The following is an 18020-nucleotide window of genomic DNA, read 5'->3' as shown; positions in this document are numbered from 1 at the left end:
GCAGGGAGTAAGTCCCACTGAACTCAATGGGGTTTACTCCTGAGTAGACATCGAAAGGATTGCACTGCCATATGTTTTTCATCTGCTATTAACTTTGTATCTCTAACGTCATTATTAATGCATTTATTCAAAGCAGATCAGAAACATCTATGGGAGTGCTATGAAATTCAAAACACCGCGTAAGTACAGTATATGACTATTATTAAACTATTTTCCCTGACAGTGATCTGTCTGATGTACAGGAAGAGCCATCTGGCTGATTGTCTTTCACTCTATAAATTCTCACATTTTTATCTGAATGGCAGGAAAGAGGCTAAAATATGAAAGGATTAAGATAGGGGAGAAAAGCAGGAAACCCATAAACATTTTAACTATCTCTGCAGCGCTGCCTTCTTCCTCAATTTTCCTGCTCTAAGGGTTGAAGGAAGAGAAGAACTGGTGTTTTATTGTGGGTGTATTTGGCAACATAGGGACGTGGGTGGCGCTGTGGGTTAAACCACAGAGCCTAGGACTTGCTGATTGGCGGTTCAAATCCCTGCGATGGGGTGAGCTCCTGTTGCTTGGTCCCTGCTCCTGCCAACCTAGCAGTTTGAAAGCACGTCAAAGTGCAAGTAGATCAATAGGTACCGCTCTGGCGGGAAGGTAAACGGCGCTTCCGTGCGCTGCTCTGGTTCGCCAGAAGCGGCTTAGTCATGATGGCCACATGACCCGGAAGCTGTATGCCGGCTTCCTCAGCCAATAAAGCGAGACGAGCGCCGCAACCCCAGAATCAGCCACGACTGGACCTAATGGTCAGGGGTCCCTTTACCTATATTTGGCAACATGCTCGTGACACAATAATAGCACATCAGTAGTGGGCTGATTCTGTTTTAGTTTGTTCTGTGATGCTTCTCCAGTGCCACTGCATCAGTGGATGGGGGCTATAACACAGTAAGAGCAGAAGAAAAATAAACCAGAATATTTATGGTATTAAAAGTTATGGGATTTCCACGGAAAGTTACGAGACGTGCACTGGTTGGAAATGAAGCAGTGTGACAGCCCCAAAAGATTTGCAGCTGCAAACAGTACTGAAAGCAGGATTGTGTTTGACCTCCCCAATGGCACCATCAGCACAGCTCATCATGAATACTTAATACAATGGATGTTGGGTGATGTCCTAGATTGGGGGTTCAGGTGGTCTGTGGCATGTTCACATTAAATATTCATAATCATTTAAATTGTGTTTGTATTGCTTTTTCTGGTACTGTATGTATTTTGTTGTGTTATAATTTGTATTCAATGGAACACAAACTATTTTTTATCATAGTATATAATAAAAGGCGGTGGGTGGGATTTAACTAAGTTGTTCCATGCAAGGAACGAGGTCTGCTTGCGCAACAGGACTTTTCTGCCCTCTCCTCTTCCATGCCCCCTAAATCAACTCTGGAGGATTGGGGGAGAAATAAAGAACACATTTAAGGAGTGCACTGGGGTATGATAGAGTGATAGGTCTTGTTGCATGAGCCGACCTCACACGCACACTCCGCTTAGCACTACACTGAATTCCACCAATATAAGAAATAAAAGAAGCAACAAAATACAACTAGAAATCAGACACTATCTAGCACAGTGCACAGCAATTGCTACAACAGTCAGAAAAACCATTAAGTGGACTATCAGCCATTTTTAACTAGTCTGTGGAGGGAATTGTTGGGAAACTGCTGATCTAGATCTCTTGGAGAAAGCTTGAACTTTGGTAAAGAGTCAAGCCCCTCAAATTCTCCACCAAAATGCCTCTGGCCCACCTAATTGATATTTAATGTTTTCTTTTTAATCAACTTGCACCTCAAAGCACAGCAACCGTTATCTTCATTTTACCAGGTGGACAACAGAAGGGACAAACAGCTCACATACCTAGCAAGCCTGTGGAAACCCCAAAATGACATGATTGACCCAATCATTATAATCACTACTGGTACTTGTTCTGAGCCTAAAAATATGTTCCTTGAGCCATATTACCTTAAACAACTGGCATTCTCATCTTCAGGTATAAAAGGCAGGAAACACAGAAATGACTGTTGTCTGGGGTTAGGTGAGGGCTTGCTTGTCACTTTAGCCCTGTACATTCAAGATTCTAGGAGACAGTGTTGGCCTTCAAAACAAGTTTCGCGGATATTGGAATTGTGAAATTGCTATTACACAAAAGCCAACATGACTGCATGTAAAGTGGCTCTCAGGCTCCACTCGCAGTTGAGAAGTAAAGCTTTGTGTCACCTCAGGCAATAACTACATAATCTAAGTCAGACTGCCACACCTCTCCCCTCTGTCATGCTATGGCAAGTCAAAACAAATTTAAGAATGGAAAATGTATTTATTTAACACCTTCCTATACCGCCCTTCTTCATTCATTCCAAGGAAACTTGCAACAATTTAAGACTCTCTCTCCCTCTCTCTCGTGTGTGTGTGTGTGTGTGTGTGTGTGTGCGCGCGCGCATGTGTGTGAACTACATTAAACAAAAGGCAAAAATTATGACAAGTGAATTAATTCTCTAAACTTCCCTTGGCACCTAAAGGGTAACAAGGTAGGCATGAGGTAGGCCTCCCTGTAGAAGGAGGTCCAGTGAAAGGGCACCACAGTTGAAAAAGCCCTTTCGCCAGTCGACACTCTCTCCTCTGATGTTCGAGCACCTGGAAGAGAGCATTGATGGATGTCTACTGTGTGCAGTGCAGCAAAAAGGGAGCAGGCACTCCTTTAGATACCTGGGTCCAAGACAGTGTAGTGCTCACAATTGCCTAGCAGCCAACAGAGCTCTTTCAACCTTGGGAAGGTGTTACCCCAAAGCCAAAGTTCAAGGAGTTTTGGGGCCATCTTCAAAGACAGCCCCACCTATAATGCACTGTGAAGCTTGTCTATAGAAGACACCCACAGAAAGGCCACTGTTGTTTCTCTCTCCTACAACTGGTACAAGACAGCTTCCTAAAGTGGCATACGGCTGTTATTGCAAGAACAGCAGGGAACACCAGCAGTGGAAAAACCAGGAGGCCTCTGTTTGTTAGAGCCCACCAACTCTTATGTCTATGGTATTCAATCACATGGGTAAACATCACCTTCCCATAGCAGTTTCCAAATTGCCATAAGCAATGCTGGCCTGAAGATGAACCATCAACAGCAGAGGAGGGCTATACTAAAGCTAAACATCAGCCTTTTTGTCAGATTATTACAACTTGTCGTGACATGATTCTCTCTCTCTCTCTCTTGTGCATGTCAGAACCATTTTTTTCTCTTAATTGCTTTGTGCAATTTTGATTGTGATGGTTGCTTTGAGGGTGTCAATAGAAAGTTTCACAGAAAACACATTTAAAAGAAGAAGAAAAGGTATTTCCCTAGCATGCTTAGCCCAGTGTCTTGTTGCATATCTTTCCTCTCCTCAAGTAACCAATTTTAGTTTTGAAAGTCACTGCTAAGTCACTAGCCTGACCATTCTGTGGTGACACAAGGCGCTGTACATTTCCCCATTTGTTTCTGGATTTGTACTAAGCTATTACATATCCTGCTAAGAGTCCAAAGCAGCAACATCCCTTAGTACTGTGGCAATAAAAGCAGCTTTGAGATTCAACATAAGTAAACAACACCAATGCTATCACTTAATTAAATTCACACTAAAGGCAAATCAAATGTGCGGGCCCCTCCAAAACAAAACAAAAAAAAATCTGCTACAGAGCAAATACTAATGAAGGGAAAGCTGCCTACATTCAGATCAATCCTTGGTTCTAAAAGGAAGTAAATTGCTCCTTCAGTAACAGGGCAATCAACTACACAACCAAGAAAAAAGGCTGTGAAGGCCTAACGGTTTATGAGAAGGTGGTAAATTAGGCTGAAGGGGGAAGCAGATATGTCTGGATGGTCTTTTATCTGTTTGAGAAACCAGAGCCACAGTTGATGGTGAATCAGAAACAGTAACACATATAAAGAAGTTAAATCTCACTCTCTGCAGGAGGGAAATGCGCACACACTAACTGGAAGACATCAGATTGATTTGGTTTTCTCCCAAAATGTTCCAGGAGCATACTGTCCTCGTTTTGTTTGAAAATTTAAGCTGAATTTTCTGTAACTAACTATAGAAAAACCAACATGTCAGTTAAAGCTCCACTTCTGTAACACGGTCCATCAGAAACAGTTCAAAAGTATTTAAAATACAGGCATAGTTTTAAAGAAATCCTCTAAAATTATCCCTTTCATTTCCGATTTCTTCAGTATAGGCTCTGTCAGCAAATTGCTAACTCCACAGTTTGAAATGAGTCTGGGCAACGTAAGCAGACTGCACTTCAGAAACCCGAAGAATGCTAGAACTTGCTTTTCAATGAAGGTACTAAATGATGCTAACTTTATAAGAGAGGATGACTACTGACAAGGGGTTCAGGTTTTGGGCAAAATAGAGCTCAGGGGAAATGCTTTGAGAAAATGCTGCTACAGAACAGAATGGCCCCTGAGAATACTGGCTGAGTATCCATGTTGTAGGATTATGAGCCTGATCTTAAATACGGTCATGGGATGAGGGCTTGCTTGAGCAGTGCTGCAATCAAGTAATGGGGGTAGAAAATTTTCTGCTGCAGTATCTTTCCACGGAAATGTGTCAGTTTCTGGAAATGCACTGGCATTACTGTATTCAGCAAAATAAATTGGTAACAATAAATGGATACAATGCCAGTCAAACCAGCCAATTTCAATGTTACAACTAACTTTTCTGATGACTATGCCTAAGAAACTTCTAACACACAGCTCTCTGGGAATACTAATAGGTGACCCAGGCCAGGGTACGTGGCAGATTGAATGCAAGCAGTCTACATATAGCACAGCACAAAGAAAAAAAGCAGCAGCAGTGACAGTGTAATCTCTGTAGAAAAAGTTTTCAGAAGCAAAACTATTTCTGCAAATTCCATGGAGTTAATCAGAGGCCCCCTCTCTGGATTGCACTGTCATCAGAGGTGAGGTGGGTGATTAATGGCGAGATTGCCTTTTCAGTGAGGGCAACCCAGCTTTGATATACTTTCCCCCAGAGAAGCGAGCCTGGCACGCAGTCTCAGATACTTTCCTAGTGCCAGTCAAAAGTGTGTTTATTTTCCCAGGCGTTCAATTTTTTTTTTTTTAAAAAAAAAGTCTGTTCTACACAGATCGTGATATTATTTTTATAGGTTTGCTGTTATTTTATAAGTTTGCTTTATAGTACGGTGTATTAAATCTTTTATGGTAAGCTCCCAATAAACTAAACACACACCAAGTGACTTTCTGTACTCTAAAAAACACTTACGTTTCTTGTTTTACTTAGTCATAGCTTTTTTGATAAGATTACACAGTCCAAGTGTCTGAATCAAGTATTTCATCCCAACTACTGACATACATTATGCACAAATCCCACGCTCAACAGATTACTCGTGAGATACAAAGCAACGAATGAGACAACCAACTGCTTGCAAGATCTTCTGCTGTGGTTTAACTTATCTTTTCCCTTAAATTCCTCAGGACGGTGCCTTATGTACTCTGAAAGTTCTCTATCCTATATAGCGTAATTGTAATTGGCTCATTTACAGAAGTAATAGCCTATATAGAAGCCAACAGATGTCCACAGGACTTGGCGATGGGCCTCCTGTTGATGGCATTCTCTAACATGACACTAATCCCACCCATGAAGGCCTCAGAGACCGAGCCCTTATTGAACAGCAGCAAGGGTGGCAGTGACCATGCCTTGTCCAGCAGTCAGGTGTACAGTGACAGCATGATGCAGGCAAAGCACAAGGGAACCAGAGCAGCCCAGCAGATCCAGCAGCCCGACAGCGCTGCTCAAGGAGCACTTATGTTTCTTGTTGAATCACTGAAAACCAATGTTTAAGTGAGTACTCTGGATGCCACCCTCCATGGTAACTTTCCCCCGCCCTCTCCTGAATCAGCGCCACCCACCTCACATATACAACTCACCCACAGAGAGAAGGTGTGCATGCATAAACTTTGCTTTTCCAGAGGATCTGGGTAAAAGAAGAATGAATCTTGAGTCTTGGAAAGCACATGGAGCTTAAAGATGAAGCGAAGGAAAGCATTAGACCCTCTTCCAATTTCCTTCTTTGGTTCTATGTACTTTTCAAGGGAGAAAAACAAGGGAACCATCCTCAGCAGCTCATTAAGGAAAGGGAAGTAGGATGGAAAACCTCTGGGGCTTTGTGGGCAGCAAGGAAAGACCTCAAGGACGTCATTGCACCACAGGCACCACATTCACAACACCCCAGTGAGGGCAAATAAAACCTCCTTCAAAAGATCAGCAAACAAGCAGGCAAACATTTTTGTGAGCTTGTAAATTTTCCACATTTCCCTTCCAAGCTAAGTTAACAGCCTGTAACCTACAAGTGTTTATACCAAATAAACCAGCTTGTTTTCACATCAAATCAGTTTTTTATAAAAAGCAATTGTGCACAGAAAAGAGTGTGCTGTAGAAGATTTGCTTAAATCCATGTGATGGATTGTTTGTACACCTGTTCCTCTGCACATACACAGTCATTCCCAACTTCCTGACACATTTATACTCACAAAGGCATCACAGTCCAAACATGACAGCCTACAAACAATTCTGATATAGCTTTCTACACTGGTGTGGGAAAACTGTGCTCCCCTAAAAAATACTGGACTGCAGTTTGCATCATCCCTGACCATTAGCCATGCTGGCTTGTACTGATGGGAGCCAGAGACCCAAGAACATCTGTAGGGCCACAAATTTATCACTCTTGCTCTATGCAGAAAATATCTGACATTTGAAGCAGCTCTTAGTCTAGAAGTACTTTGTCCTCTGATTAGATAAAACCTTGCTGTGAAGTCAAGTCAATAAATGTCCTTGCAAGTAATGTGGAAGTGTTGTATCTGCAGATCAAAAAGAATTCTTCTTTAGAAACCGGCTTCAGCATTATGTAAATGAAAGAATTTTTGTAAAGGGGATCTGCAAGATTAAAAGCCTGGTGGATCATGGTACTTAGTCATCAAAGAGTCAAGGACCTCCATGACTAACTGTTTACACTGTCAGGTGTGTAAACTGCTCGAGTGCTTATTCTGCTGAAGTGACATGTTTGGAAGCTGCTGTGAACCCAACATAGCAACTTCCAGTCACTCAACAGAAGGAGCAAAGAATCAACCCTACTGAATGGGAGGAAAAGGCAGCCTGGTGCTTCCTGGCTTATTCAAGGCACAAATACACAACTGGAAAGGGTTAGGCAAGTGCTTGCTCCTGCCTCAATTTTGGATCCCTATTTGACTGGGGGTGGGAGGGAGACATTCATTTGTCTTGATCTTGCTTTGAGAATTTTCTAACAATACCCCATAGTGTTGAGGAATATATGCATGCCCGGCCAGCAACAAATGTTACTGTTTATTTGCAGCCACTGCATTTATTTATATTCTTTGCTAACCACAGCCCAGACTCTGTGTGTTCTCTTGCATGAGAAAATCCTTCTGTGCCATCTGTATGTAGCAAAACTGTTGCAGCAAACATTTGAATTTGCCTTCGCAACTGGTTACCTTGAGTTATTAGCAGCATAAAAATCCACCAAGAAAGAAAGAACGAGCAGAAGAAACCACCACCACACACAGTAGCTGGTTGCCCACACTGGGAGGTATGATATACATATATAATAATGTGTCTTTTCCACAAATATGGTGGTACTTTCAATGATATACTCCTACTATTGTGGGTTTTGCGTACATACATGTCCTCAGAATTAGACACATACACAGGTATGTACTTACTCCTCCTTCCACACAGTCTGAGGGTGGCTTATTTTCCTTCATCTCTCTTCCCTCCTTTTCTTCAGAAGGGCCAATACAAAATCCATATTCTGGTAGTACCTTTATTAGAGCCAACCAAAATACCACAAGCTTTGGAGTTCTGCAGAACTCTTCATTAGTCTACACGATGGGTAGGCAAACTAAGGCCTGGGGGCCGGATCCGGCCCAATTGCCTCCTAAATCCGGCCAGTGGACGGTCCGGGAATCATGTTATTACATGAGTAGAATGTGTCCTTTTATTCAAAATGCATTTCTGGGTTATTTATGGGGCATACGAATTCATTCATTATTATTTTTCAAAATATAGTCCGGCCCCCCACAAGGTCTGAGGGACAGTGGACTGGCTCCCTGATGAAAAAGTTTGCTGACCCCTGGGCTAGATGGTGAACAAAGCCTCAATTTGGGGGGGGGGGAGAGAAAAATATTGGCTGGTGGTAACACCACGAGTGCTTCTTGCCTCAAGGAAGAATGCTGATGGAGAAGGTAGCAGACAATATATATGAGGCTTTTAAAGGGGGTCTTTACACCAGACTCAGTTCCTAAGGAAGAAATGCATGGCCAAAACAATACTAACTTCACATTGAAAGGAGACAAAAGCATCATCAGAGTAACAAAATGGCTGCATTTCCGCCAAAATGGCATTGTAGACAGGGAAATGAGTTCAAAAGGCAACACTATCTCTATCTTCCTTCAGTCTGGCAGCTGATGATGCCCAGGGGCCTTTGATAACAGGGTTTCAGAGCTAGGCCTAGACGTGCAAACATGTAACGAATCCATGACAAAATTCTTACTTTTCCCCAGTCTGCATCAAGTATGGGGAATAATTTGTGTCCCTTCGTTTACACATTACTTTGTCCTTACACTAGTTTTCAAATATTTGTTTGTGTCAGAGGATACTGGTCCTTATAGAAGGAAAAAAGATGTACACATTCACCTCTGGAAACAAGCCCTCTGATTTCCCTACGATGATTTTGCTTCATCTTCCTCCCCCTCTGCCCAGCCCAAGAGACTCATCTCATTATGCCCCACTAGAATCAAGAAATGTTTTCAATGGCACCCCTTTTTAGAGGTCTGGCAAGTTCAAGTAGCAACAAAAGACCGCTCTGAATTTAGACCAGCCTTCCCCAGCATGGTGCTTTGTACTACAAGTCCCATGAGCCTCATCCAGTAAGATCAATAATCAGGGATTATGGAAGATGTAGTCCAGCAGCACCTGAGGTCCACTAGGACAGGGAAGACCCAATTGGACAGATGATGAGCAAGGCTCACTCCCACTACAGATGTCTGGTTTTTAAATTTTGTTACCTACCCCAAACCCATCCACCCCCCCAAAAAAAATTTTCAGTAGAACTCATAAAATGTTGCATAGGTTGTAAAAGTGAACTTGTGAAAACATTCACAGATCAAGTCTATGGAAGAAAAAAAGAGAAAGACGTGGAGCAAAATTAGGTACGGATTGCATCACAATCCATCTATACCAGAAAAAAGATAGCCAGATGGACAAATGCTTCTCTTTGCCTGCACTTATTTCATCCCTGAAGTAAATAATTTCACCAGATGGTGCTTGGATAATGCCAAGGCGCTGCAAAGCCAAATCTTCTGTTATTTCCTTAACAGGCACTGCTTTCAAAACACTCAAAAGATATTGTAGAAACACATCACCACAGGTGATTAAGGGCTGCAAGCAGAGATTCTGAAGCCTATTTTCTACCAAAGGTGCTTCTAACTTAGGGTGGAGGTATATGATTAACCTACAAACTGTCTTCTCTGTGAACAGTTTAAGGGGTCCAAAAAAAATTTGACACGCTCAAAAAATTTCCTACCTCTTTGTCATCAGTGTCATCTATCATTCATTGTGCACGATGCTAAAAAAATGCAGACATATGACTGAACATTTATCTGCAAATCTGGCTCAAGTGAAATAGTGCGTCAGTCTGACTCCTTCTTACAAGGAATTTTATCCATTTTGTCAGCAGGAGAGCAAATTAAACCTTGAGCTAGTCAGCACCACTCAGCCTAATCTACCTCCCAGGCTCATACCAAGAATAAAATTGGATAGTCCTATGTATGTCACCTGAGACTCTTAGGGAAAAGATTATGATACAAGGTATCATAAACTTATCCAATTTATTACTAGTATCACAATATTAGGCAAAAACCAGAGAGCGACTTGAATCCTAGCTTGCTCCTCTGCTCATATTCGGAGCGGGGGAGGGGGGGGCACAATTTCCATGCAACTTGCTGCATTTTATCTCCCACCATTCCCAAGGGTCTCCCAACACAAAGGGGAAGATTTTTAGGGGGCTGCAGAGAAAACAGGAGCAGGAAAAAACTATTCTGTGAAGTCCATCCCTTCACAGAAGGAAAGTTTGGATCCGAGTCAATGTCTACTAATGTATGATAAAAGGTAAAGGTACCCCTGCCCGTACGGGCCAGTCGTGTCCGACTCTAGGGTTGTGCGCCCATCTCACTTAAGAGGCCGGGGGCCAGCGCTGTCCGGAGACACTTCCGGGTCACGTGGCCAGCGTGACAAAGCTGCATCTGGCGAGCCAGCGCAGCACACGGAAACGCCGTTTACCTTCCCGCTGGTAAGCGGTCCCTATTTATCTACTTGCACCTGGGGGTGCTTTCGAACTGCTAGGTTGGCAGGCGCTGGGACCGAGCAACGGGAGCACACCCCGCCGCGGGGATTCGAACCGCTGACCTTTCGATCGGCAAGCCCTAGGCGCTGAGGCTTTTACCCACAGCACCACCCGCATCCTTCTAATGTATGATAATGGTATCCAAACATTTGTCAAGTCATGAGTGTTTGTGCTTGTGGGGAAAAAAATAGTCTGCAGAGAGACTGCAAAGAGAAATAGTCTGCATCAGTATCTATTTTTTAAAATATTTATTTTTAATAATATTTATTTTTTTAAAAAATAAATCCCAGCTTTTTGCTCATGTGCCTCCTCCACACGAGGTTTGGAAGGTGGCAAGATGAGAAGGGGCCTTCTCTGTTGTAGCTCCCTGTTTGTGGAATGCTCTCCCTAAGGAAGTTCACCTGGTGCATTCATTACAATTTTTTTTAGGTGCCGGGTGACAACGTTCCTCTTCAACCAGGCCTCTGGTTGATTTAATATTCTACAGCCTTTTAAATGTGTGTGTGGGAAAGGGGGGATGTTATTGTTTTGCTGTTTTGTTTTATTTACTTGTTTTTACCCTGTATTTTATTCTGTGAACCGCCTTGAGGTCTTATGATAAAGGGGAGCATAACAATCTAATAAATCTAATAAATAAATAATAAATTTTGAACGCAGTACCATTTTTGAGAAAAGCAGGGCTTTGATTAGCAAAACTAACTAAAAATTACAATTTATCTTAGGCAAAAGGCCGAGAAGCAGGGCTTTGATCAGCAAAATTAACTTAAAAATTAAGGACTCTGGTAAAACTTATCCTAACAACAACTCTGTATTAAAGATCAAATGGACACTGTAAACTAGACCCTTCAGTGCTATTAAAAGAGAACCCATAAATATATCTGTTCCAACAGCAAACACACTATAAGCATGCCAGAATTCTGCTCACATCACCAAAGTTTATGTCATATACAGTTCAGCCTCTGGCTCTAAGAGGAATTACATACATTAAGTTCTATCTTGGGGTATAAAGATGGACAGAATAGAGGCTATAATTCTGGGACACAATTTGTAATTTGGATTGGAGCCAAGAGAATAGAAAAACAAAGGCAAGTGCATATATATTTGCCAAAGTATATAAAAGATCAAGAAAAGAGGCAGGGGGGAAGGAACAAAATTGAGATATATGTGATGAATGTAAAATATTTTCAGTCTCATGGCGAACAATGAGGAGGATTTAACAGTCATAAAACAATTAGTGCCAAATTAATCCAATTTCCTAGATATTAGAATTCACTCCATTGTAGCAGCACAGGGTCCAAAACCCATTAACTTCCTTTTATTTACAAGTATGCTTTTAAGGCCTTTCTTAAATTAAAAAACAACAACCCTGTAAATCTCTTATTATATCCTTTGCATTCTTTCACGGTTAATCCAGCTTGATGTGACTCAGTGGGAGAGTCACAGCAGATATATTCCTATATCATGGTTCAAATTCTAGTACAGTCAAGGGCAGGATAGACATGGGCAAACTACAAAGGCCATCTTTATGAGCTTAGTTTCTGTGTCTCAGTACAACATTTTCCTTATATGTACCTAGCACATAATGGGATGGAAAGGCAATGGGTGACATCCAGTTATGTCCATCTGCAAGCAAAATGGACTTCTACTTGCATAAGAAGACCCCTCCCTCCTCTCCTCCACCCTGCAGGCCTCCACATATCAGGGCTCGTTCAGCTGTAGGTCAGCACAGGGATTCAGAGTTGAGCAGCAAAGTTAATTCTTTATTAAAGGAAACAGAATACAGAGAAACCTACTGGCCCCAGTAAAATAACTGCCAGAACTGACGATCTGTGCCTCTTACTTCCCCCTGTCTCCTCCTGGTCCAGCTGTTTTCCCAGCCATCTGAAACGCCATTGGGGAGCTACATGCAAGGCTCTTCATGCTTTGGAAGAAGGGAAGGAGAATACAGAAGGCAGGGTCTTGTGAATCTGTTGCAGTCTCAGTCCCCACCTCCTCCTCAGCCGCCTCTCCTACGTCTACAGTGCTTTCTCCCTCTTCTTCCTCTCTCTCACTCCAACCATTCTGCCCCTGCTTTATCTTCTGACCTGTCTTCACTGTCCCACCACCACTTCCCTGGCTCTGAGCCTTCCTCTTCTGAGGCTTCTGTAGGGGGTTCTCTGGCTGGAACTTTGCACCACTCCTCATCGTCCAGCCAGTCCCTGACACCATGCAACTCCCAAATCTGCTCTGTGTACAGGAGAACGGGAAGTCCCAGAGAGAAAGCAGGAGTACCCCTGTGCAATACTAGATATTGCCCAATATACATTGCAGCACCGCATATGAAAAATATTTTTAAAATAATCATTCGCCAATATACATACAGAACTACCCTCCCCCTAAATACCCCCAAAATCAAAGTATAATCGCTTTCAGTCAGCACTGGATGCTCTTTTGAAAAATCAGGCTTTAATCAGATTTTGGCCACCTCTGGCTGTTAATGGCAAACCATTAACTATGGTTCAGCAAGCTCACCTAGACACAAGCTGTGTGAGAGTGCTTGCAGGCTGAGCACTCCTGCTTCACGGCTCCCTTAGTTGAACAAACCATGGAGGACTGGCTTTATGTTGCATCTGAATTAGAGTTCATGGCTTGTTCTCCCAAATATATCATGTTCAGGAAGCCAAGAGCAACCTGGCTTCAGATCTTGGTTTGCCTGAAGAGAAACAAACCAAGCATGCTGGTTCAGATGATGATGATGATGATGATTTATTATTTATACCCTGCCCATCTGGCTGAGTTTCCCCAGCCACTCTGGGCAGCTTCCAATCAAGTGTTAAAAACAATACAGCATTAAATATTAAAAACTTCCCTAAACAGGGCTGCCTTCAGATGTCTTTTGAAGAGCAAATAGCTGCTTATTTCCTTTACATCTGAAGGGAGGGCGTTCCACAGAGTGGGCGCCACTACCGAGAAAGCCCTCCGCCTGGTTCCCTGTAACCTCACTTCTCGCAATGAGGGAACCGCCAGAAGGCCCTCTGCGCTGGATCTCAGTGTCCGGGCAGAACGATGGGGGTGGAGATGCTCCTTCAGGTATACTGGACCGAGGCCGTTTAGGGCTTTAAAGGTCAGCACCAACACTTTGAATTGTGCTGGAAACGTACCGGGAGCCAATGCAGATCTCTCAGGACCAGTGTTATGTGGTCCCGGCGGCCACTCCCAGTCACCAGTCTAGCTGCCGCATTCTGGATTGATTGCAGTTTCCGGGTCACCTTCAAAGGTAACCCCACATAGAGCGCATTGCAGTAGTCCAAGCGGGAGATAACTAGAGCATGCACCACTCTGGCAAGACAGTCCGCAGGCAGGTAGGGTCTCAGCCTGCGTACCAGATGGAGCTGGTAGACAGCTGCCCTGGATACAGAATTGACCTGCGCCTCCATGGACAGCTGTGAGTCCAAAATGACTCCCAGGCTGCACACCTGGTCCTTCAGGGGCACTGTTACCCCATTCAGGACCAGGGAGTCCTCCACACCCGCCCGCCCCCTGTCCCCTCAAAACAGTACTTCTGTCTTGTCAGGATTCAACCTAAACAATGCTAAACGACTCCATGGTTTCCTCACTCGGCTAAGGAAATAGCAAAATGGGAGAGTGGAAAATGCCCAGAATAATTTGTTGAACCATAGCTGATGGCTTAGCATTACATCTGATTGTGTCTACTAAATCACCACACGAAAATAAAGTAAGTGTGCTACCAGTGGAAGCATATTCCAAGTATGGGGCCACACCACATAGAAGGTGGCATGTCCTTACAACTTTAGAAGTCTTCACCTCCATACAAGCTGGGACACGGAGTAGTACTTTCCTTGCATATTTAAGTAGGTGGAAATCTATGAGAAAGAGGAGCTCCCAAAAGCTCATAGGCTCCCGGTCATGAAGGTCATGAAGGGTTTTAAAAGTAATCATCAGCACTTTAAGCTGGTTCGAGAAGCAGTTGGTGCAGTTGGGCCACAATAAGGTAGATATGTCCCCTGTAGTCTATCGCTGCAATAGTGCAAGCCGCAGCATTCTGTGCTAATTGCAGCTTCTGAACAGGCCTCAAAGGCAGTCCCACAAAAAGAGAATTGCAGGAGTCAATATATGAGGTGATTCAAACACAGGCAAGTGAGGATAGTTCCTTGTCAGAGAGATACAAACCAAAAAAGAAAAGGAAAGGGGAAAAACAAAGAAAAACTATAACACTCACAATACATAACAAAACATACGCAGACGTTGACTTCCTTCCACTGTTTTGGGACTTTAAATTTTAAATCTTCTTAATTGTTGTGTTATGTTTATATTGCTTCTAGTTTTATACCTATTACAACCATTTCTTCACTTCTTTGACCCCGCAGAACTTCACTTATTACATACTGACATTTTTACTCCAGAACAATGTTTTTTCGTGACTCTTTAATGCAGTCCCATTCTTTTATTAATTTTTGTTCTGATTGTGCCCTTAAGACTGCCACTAATCCTGCCAAATCTATATATTCACAAAGTTTAATTTGCCATTCTTTTACTGATGGGATTTTTTCCCCTTCCATTTTTTTTTTGCTATAAGCCACCATTGTCGCATATAGAAATACTTTCTTATTGTTGCTAGGAATATCATCTGTGATTAAGCCCAGAAGAAATGCTTCTGGTTTCTTAATAAAATATATTTTAAACATCTTTTTAACTTCTTCATATATACTATTCCAAAATTGTTTGATAAGTCGACACTCCCACCACATATGATACATTGTTCTGATTTCTTTCTTGCATCTCCAGCAAGTTTTAGATTTTAGTTTATAGATTTTTGCCAATTTAACCGGGGTTAAGTACCATTGATGCAACATTTTCATCAAGATCTCTCTAATTGCGTAACATGCTGTAAATTTAATATCATATCTCCATACCTTCTCCCGTTGATCCAGCTGAATTGAGTAACTTATGTCACATGTCCACTTAATCATGACTTCCTTTACCTCTTCATCTTTTAATTCCCATTCTAGTAACAGGTTATACCTTTTGAATATATTCTTTTTTTGAGTTTTGTAATAAGATGGTGAAGATGGTATTAAGTAAGGTGCCCCATGTCACATCCTCCACTTGTAAATCCAGTGGCAAGGTTTAGAATACAGGGTACCTCTGGTTACATACTTAATTTGTTCTGGAGGTCCGTTCTTAACCTGAAACTGTTCTTAACCTGAAGCACCACTTTAGCTAATGGGGCCTCCTGCTGCTGCCGTGCTGCTGCCGCAAGATTTCTGTGCTCATCCTGAAGCAAATTTCTTAACCCGAGCTACAATTTCTGGGTTAGCGGAGTCTGTAACCTGAAGTGTATGTAACCTGAAGCGTATGTAACCTGAGGTACCACTGTAGTCCACATTTATCCAAATCTGTAGTACGCAGGAAGGACTTTTTCAGAAGTGGATGAATCACTGCTTCCTGTAACCTCTCCAGAAATTTATTACCCCAGGTGTGAAAACCGCATCGAGCATGGGCTGAGCATGCCAACATGCACTAAATCACCAAAAGTTCGACTCTGTTTCCACATCCTATGCAGTGTCATTTCCGAAATGCAGGCCTCAATAAGAACTATTGCATGCCTGCTGGTAACATGTTGGACTGGATCTGTGAGGCTTAAGTGCCATCTTTGCCATCCACCCATTGTGTGCTCTTCTACAAGTCACTACTTTTAGAGTCTGTTCTGCTCTGCAGAAAGGGAACCGTAGCAAACCCCACGAGATGTTGCGTGGGTGGAAACAGACTACAGGCCGCTTGGTTCATTTAAAATGCTATAGAACTAGATTAGCAGTAGCAATCACCGCTGTCTAACTGCAGGAGAAACATGCAGATTACCCTGGGGTGCAAATTGTTTAAATGCCCACACCTAGCCATTTTGCCACAGGGTTAACTTCTGGGTAGCAACTGATGAGTCACAAGCAATTAAACTAGAGCCAAAATGCTGCAGTCAGAGGAGCCGACATGTCCAGGCTTAACATGAGCCTGCATGTGCACACACAAAATGCTCTGCAACTTAAAGAGCTGCTTTTCCACAACTGGAGCCAAAAATCCTTTCTGAACAGTGGTGTTCAATCCGTGTAAGGTGGTAACACCAGCTAATCCTGCTGTGCTTGCACAATGAGACCCTTTCAACTCCCCCCTCCCCCATGTCCCCATAGAATTAGAACACTGAATCATTTACTGTCTAACAAAGGCATAATTGCGACAATAGAGAAATTACAGAAAAGGATCACGTACAGGCTGAAGCACTCCGCAAAGACAAAAGGCTCCAAACATACCAGTGTTGTGGACAACATACCTGTGGTACTAACAGGATCGGCTACATTTCAGGAAAATCATCATCATCATCATCATCATCATCATCATCACATTTTAGAAATGTGCTGCAGCTGCTTTTCTGTGTGGAAGAGATCTGTCGGCCACAAAGGATGGTTTGACCACACTAAGCAGAGCTTCCCATCTTCCATAGTGACATCAAAATCTCTCATGGAACACAGGTAATACATTTTTCACAGCTGTGGCTTTCTAGGTGTTATGGATGATCTAGCCGCTAAGGGTGAAAAGGATTGTCTTCTACACATAACTAATTGCACAATTATTTAAGAACTCGAGTAGCAGGTTCAATATGCACACTAAGCAAGTTTGTGCAACATAAGCAAGTTTAGCTCAACACGGAATTTTACTTTCTTAGGAGAGAATATGAGTTCTCTTGGTGCAAAAGTTACACCTATGTCAATAGGTAATGAAGCGGCCTGTCTGAAGCAACAAAATCTTTTAAAACCACCTCACACAGAACATCCACAGAGAATGCTTCTTACACTGCCATTATAAAATGTGAAGTCTAGGTTTGTGAGTCACTGAACTCAAACAAGTATCAGTTTATATGCCATAAAAAAATATAAAGTTTCTGGTTGTGGCAAACACAGGAAGAGCAGGGGAAAAGAAACTTCTCTTTTTAAATGTTGTGGTCTTTTCTGAACAGGTCACAAAGTTTGCAGCCCTGACTAATGATTTTTCAGCACTTCAGGCTAATGACCTCACTCTAACTTCTTCTTTTGAAAAGTTATCGGGATCTTACATTCATCAACACCAGCAATCATGACTCCATTGTCTTTACAATGTAACATAGAAGAAGTATCCATCGGATTTTGTGTTGAGAATTTTTAACAAGGCCAGCAGAGGGAGTGCCATAGGCACACACTTCACTAAGTTACACTACATCAGGCACCTGAATTTGTTTGGGGTACTTAGGACTAGTGGTTAATCACATGCTGCCCACTCGTAACAACTGTATTTGAACTGGACCCAAACACAAGGGATGATATTCCATCATACTCTGAGTCGACCATCAAACTCAATGGACTTGATTATTTCAGTGGGTCTAAATCTGTGTGGGACGCGGGTGGCGCTGTGGGTAAAACCTCAGCGCCTAGGGCTTGCCGATCGCATGGTCGGCGGTTCGAATCCCCGCAGCGGGGTGAGCTCCCGTCTTTCGGTCCCAGCTCCTGCCCACCTAGCAGTTCGAAAGCACCCTTAAGTGCAAGTAGATAAAT

At 42.7% G+C, this 18020-nt stretch overlaps 1 protein-coding gene across 4 annotated transcripts in view; it reads right to left on the bottom strand.

Moving 5' to 3' along the window:
* Positions 1-18020, bottom strand: part of DIP2B (disco interacting protein 2 homolog B) — a 184910-nt gene that overhangs the window by 99996 nt on the left and 66894 nt on the right. The gene's annotated exons all lie outside the window — the stretch shown is intronic.

Source organism: Podarcis muralis, chromosome 2 (assembly GCF_964188315.1).
Source record: "Podarcis muralis chromosome 2, rPodMur119.hap1.1, whole genome shotgun sequence".
Classification (NCBI taxonomy): domain Eukaryota; kingdom Metazoa; phylum Chordata; class Lepidosauria; order Squamata; family Lacertidae; genus Podarcis; species Podarcis muralis.
The sequence above is the reverse complement of the archived record's forward strand: the minus strand, read 5'-3'. Positions and strand labels throughout refer to the sequence as shown.